Genomic DNA, 5,427 nt, shown 5'->3' with positions numbered 1-5,427 from the left:
CTGCCCGGCAATTGATAGCCTGCTGGGCGGCTGTCGCACAGGGAACTTAGGGAGGCTGCTGGTTTACCCTGGTTCCAAGCCCCATCAGCTAGCTCCAATAGGCTGCTCTTTCTGCAAGCAGTGGACAAAGCAGGTGGCTGCCAAACAACATTATAAGGGAGCATTGCGCAACTTTAAACGAGCGTGTTCTCTAATTGATTAGCAATGTAATAACGTTAACCGGGATGATGTTAAATGAACAGTTACTGTATTGTTCAAATGCTAGCTGTGGCTTCCATAACTGAGTTTTTCTTATACAGTGATGACCCTTCTCTAACATGCTAGATTGTTAGTGGAATACTTTACTTTCAGTAGGAGTAAGTTTATAAACAAAGCTTCTGATATTGAAACCCCAAGGCAGGCATTGGGAATCTCCAATTCAATTACTTAGTTCCACAAATCTTTTAGCTAATATAAGAACCTAAATTCAGTATTGTCTACTCTTAATCAAAAAGGCAATATCTTCTGCTTTATTTAAAAACAAACGCTTGAATGATGTTAATGTTATAAAAGGTGTCTGTCAGGATATGCTGCATGCTTAAAGTGTTTGAGGAGATGAACATCTAACACATGAATAACTTACTGTGACTATTAAATCACTGTAGGTGATTGACATCATGACGGTGAACGTGGACAAGGTTTTGGAACGAGATCAGAAGCTGTCAGAGTTGGATGATGCACTGCAGCGGAATTTGAGACCAGTGCTGCCAAGTTGAAAAGAAAGTATTGGTGGAAGAACTATAAGGTAACCATGACTTGAGTATTTCCAATGCAAATTAATGTCACTAAGAACTAGAAGTTGTTGAATACTACATAAAGGGAAAGAAATCCAGATAACTTTAACCATGAAAACCTATGGCCAATTTCTGCAGCCTTTACTCATGGTGAATAGTATTTAAGATTACAACATACGGTCCTTAATGAGCATTTGGCTTAGTGAAGTAGATGAACTTTCCAAAAGTTGGGTGGCCTGGCCAAGTTCCTTTACACAAAACGTTCTCCAGGCCAGAAATGTGGCTAAGGATAAATGAATGTACTAGTTTAAGGTGTTGGAGATCTAGGAGGAAGAAATTCAGTGCTATGGACTGAATGACGACAACACACACAGCAGCACAAAGAACCTTTAGTCTCTTACAGTCATGTGTGCTAATTACAGGAAGGCCTGGAAGCCTACTCTTTATTTGCTGAGAAGCCAAGACAGAGTGGAAAACATTAATTTGTAAGGCAGGGGAGTAGTAGTTGGGTCTAGAGAAGAAGCTTTTGCCCTCTTTTAAAAATATCTAAGTGAGTTGTTTGTACTAAATTATGTGCTTTTTTTAACAGATATGGGCAGTATTGATAGCATTTGTTCTCATTATCATCATCATCATTGGTGTTTAGCTAAAGCACTGTTTTGTCAGTAGGACTAGCGTACATGGGGCATAAGACTGTAAATCGAATGCAAAAAGTTGTTAATGTAACACACTCTGGTTGTGACTGCTAGTACATAGGTCATAATATTCAAAAGTTAAGGTTCACACAGTAATGCTAACTTAGCCATATTGCATGCCTGACATATGCAGTAGTTCAAAGTAGTACTTACGCTGCTAAATTGATGTTTGAATGTAATCTGTGTGATGTGGTGAAGTTATGTCTTCTGTGGGAACCTTAACTGTTGAATCTCAGGCTCTTGTGCATTGAGCAGAAATGGGATCCCACAGGAGACTGGGACCCCTGAGTCCCAGTCCCAGCTCTGCGAGTGACTCTGAGCGTGACCAGGTCACTTGACCACTTCTTTGCCTCAGTTTTTCAATCTTTAAAATGGGGATAATGATGCATACCTCACAGGGGTTTCCAAAGAGTAACATGAAATGCTTTGCGAACTTAGATGACAGGAGCTGTGGACATACACCTTTCTCAAATTCATCTTTCGTGATATTTCTACATTTATTAATCCTTTAGACTCCAGGTTCAACATCCTTATGTCACTTTTCTTTCTTGCAAAGCAGTCTGGCCCTCTTCTAGTGGGTCACACCCTTTTCTTAATCCCCAAATGGGTACTCCAGCCAATCAGACTACCCTTGCTGTCTTCCAGCCCAGAAGTCAGGCAAAACAAACCACAAAAAAAGTAGGGAAGCTTCATATGAAACTCCTCCTCCAATCCTCAATAGTGCTTAGATAGCAAGGTAGTTAGGACACGTCTACACTGTAAATTTACCCCTGCATGCCATTGTTATAACTATGTGTTAAAAATCCACACCTGTGAGTGACGCAGTGACACCTACCTAACCCCTATTGTAGACAGCGCTATGTGGACAGGAGAGCTTTTCCCCTCAACATAGCTACCGTCTCTCATGGAGGTGGATTAAATATGCCAATGGGAGAAGCTCTCCCATCAGTGTAATATTGTCTTCACTGAAGCGCTACAGCAGTCCAGCTGCACTGGTGCCACTGCAGGTCGACACTTAAAACCCTGCCCTTAAACTCAGTCCAGGCAAGAGCCTTGATCTGACTAGCCTCACTTGACTGCAGGAAACACCACTGACTTCATGCACTAGCTTTCCTGCTGGAGCAGAATCCTGGGGGAGGAGGAGGAGGACAGACAGTTCTCAAGGATTCATCACAGGTGAACAAGCTGTTTAAACAGAAATATATTGCAGTAGAAGCTTTAAGAGGAAAGAAATTCATGCTCCCTTCTTTGATATCCAGATTTCACTTGCCCCAACTTCTGAATGTTGCCAGATGTACCCGTATGTATACAACAGCCACGAGCCCATCATTATAACTGGTAACAAACCTGTAAATACAAACACAAGTGGAGATGTTTCTGGTGGGTGCAAGGAAGACTGTGGATTCATATTCTGGCCATAGTAGAGCCAGGGAGCTTCTGCCTAGTTACACTGCTTGGTGTTCAGCTGTTTGAATTTGTGATGTAGCTGTTAACAAGCTTTCCAGCAGGATTCATTTACTCTCGAGCTCTGACAGCATATTCATTTCTCACCTTTGGGCCTGTTTGTAACACAGTCTACAGCAACTAATTGTGATGCTACAAACAGAATTGTGACCATAGGTGAGAAATACGTAGTACATGAATTCTAAAAGCTAATCCTGTGCAAGAATGAAACTATGGTAAAACAAACACAGGAAATTATTTAGAATTTCCTTTTGTTGAATATTTTGAGTGTTCCGTAGCTCAAGTCTTTAAGTTGCAGGGTTGTTTTATGCCTCTTTGATGTGGGGGGAAGAGGACTGTCGTTTTTCCAATCCTTATTTTTCTGTTATAGTCTGGAATGTGTCCTCATGAGTTACAAGAAGAAATGCAAACCTGCAGAAGCCATCTCTCTCCTTCAAACCTGCTGTATTCTCAAGCTCTCACCTACTGATGTATAAAGCAAAATTATTTTGATTAGTCATGTGATAACTCTCTCATGTATAGGAAATGTGCCTTTATTTAAAAGTTACACTCCTAATTTTAAAATACTAATAAGCACAGCCCACAACTTGCACAGTGCCTTGGTAATCTTGAGTATGGGCTGGTGAAGAGGATTTCATGTTTGCATTTCAGAATCTAGAAGCAATGTATTGTTGCCACTGAGTACTGCATTCTAGATAAATGTGAAGAGTATGTTTGGGTATCTGTCCTCTTCACTGTCTCCTTCATGCCGCAATTTAAAGGTGTCTCTTCTGACACACTACTAAAGGGATGGGAACCAAATCTTAAATTTGTGCCTTCTTGGAAGAAACTCTTAACACGTCTGCCATTTGAACAGACTTTCCCTGCCTTGCCTCTTACTCCATTAATGCCTTCTGACTAGTTGTGGAAGAGCCTGCCACCCTTGTAAACACCACTTGTCATTCACTACTGTTTTAAGACTATGCAGTTAAATTCTATTATTGAAGTTCTAAATATTTGAGCACTGAACCGTTAGTGCTGCCTTGTGGTATTTGTGATTAAACCTCTATAAGTTGTTTACATTCTCTTCAAAAGACAGTCTGTCACTTTTTGGTGTCAGTTTAATCTGAAAGAGTACCTTTAAAAATGTTTAGTGTTTGTAATGTAGACACTTACCAAAGTTGGTTTTGTTTGAGGTTTTTGTCTTTTGCCAAAAAGTAGATCAGTGAAAACTTTTCTCTGCAAGCCAGCAAAATGTTTCCAGAGTAGAATCAGTGCCAAATGTAGTTTAAATTTTTATATATATTTATATGGAATCTGTTTGCATTACTTCACAAATTATCTTCCCTCTAAACTAGTCCCCTGAGTGAGTGTTCCCTTAGGACTTCAGGAAAGGTCGGTAACAAACGTCGTTGCCTCTTCCCTCTTACCGACAAACTTTTTAGGTCTGGGTGTCTGCTCTCTATGAGGACGGAAAGAAATAACTTGGTGCTTCACACAGTCACCACTGTGTGTACCCTCTAATTTGTCGGTTTCTAATTTCCTTCCAGTCCTTGTTTCTACTTCCTCTGTATAGTTTTCCTTTCTCTTGTCTCTTTTTTCCTCCCTTACTTTTTGGGGTCGATTTGCAAATAGCTACACTGTGAAATTGATTCACAAACCTAATCGACATAGCCTACTTCTTTGAGTGTTGGATGTTGCTTTGGCTGTTATCCCAAAAAATGAGCTAGACTCGGGAGCGACAACTACCAGAAAGATGTGACAGAGCGCTCAGAGGGTGGCTAAGCCCAATGGTGGATCTGCCCTCTAAACACCTAGCAAGAAATATTGGCCTCTTTACCCCAAAGTACAAGCTGCTTTTTGGTAGTGAGTGTTGTGGAAAGTTGCTCTGTTGGCTTATAATTAACTATCTAAGGCCTTGCCTGTTTCATTGAGGATGAAGAGGGAGAGAAAGGCACAGAAATCCTTGCCTACTGAAGTATTTTAATTTCTGCTCTATCTTTATCATTGCAGTGACTTCTTTAAATGTACAAAGTCTCTAGAAAAATAACTCTACTGTATGAAAGCACCATGGACCAGTAACAAAGATAACTGTACAAAAATGTAATCTTATTTACTCACAAATTAAGAAACTTTTTACTATTATGTTTATGCTGCAGCTTTTAAAGAAATATCAACTCTCTGTACTAGTTCCTACATTGTCAGAGGTTTCTAAATGTATGTCACCAGGGAGGCGTGTGTCCCTGCACTGTGTTGGCCTTTCTAACGTTTAATAAAGTGGCTGTTGAAACTACCATGTGTTCCTTGGCGTGTGTGTGGGCAGGCGGGCGGGGGTGTTAGGAAGAAAGGTCTCTGCTGCCTTGCGCTGCTGGGGAGGCGGCTGCACCTCCTGGGGGGCGGCCGTTGAGGGCAGAGTGGCCAATGGACGGTTGCTGCGCTGGGCCAGGCTGTGGCACCGGATCCCCGTCCTGGGTGATGGGGTTGGGGGAGCTAGGCGCTGAAGCGGCAGCTCGAGC

At 41.5% G+C, this 5,427-nt stretch overlaps 1 long non-coding RNA gene across 1 annotated transcript; it reads left to right on the top strand.

The window, feature by feature from the left end:
- Positions 1–21: 21 nt before the first annotated feature.
- On the top strand, positions 22–5,187 carry LOC135980428 (uncharacterized). The gene is made up of 3 exons (XR_010597503.1): positions 22–133; positions 645–784; positions 3,303–5,187. It is a non-coding gene; the product is annotated as an uncharacterized LOC135980428 (long non-coding RNA).
- Positions 5,188–5,427: the final 240 nt, after the last annotated feature.

The sequence above is a fragment of the Chrysemys picta genome, unplaced genomic scaffold (genome assembly GCF_011386835.1).
Source record: "Chrysemys picta bellii isolate R12L10 unplaced genomic scaffold, ASM1138683v2 scaf3239, whole genome shotgun sequence".
Lineage (NCBI taxonomy): Eukaryota > Metazoa > Chordata > Testudines > Emydidae > Chrysemys > Chrysemys picta.
The sequence above is the reverse complement of the archived record's forward strand: the minus strand, read 5'-3'. Positions and strand labels throughout refer to the sequence as shown.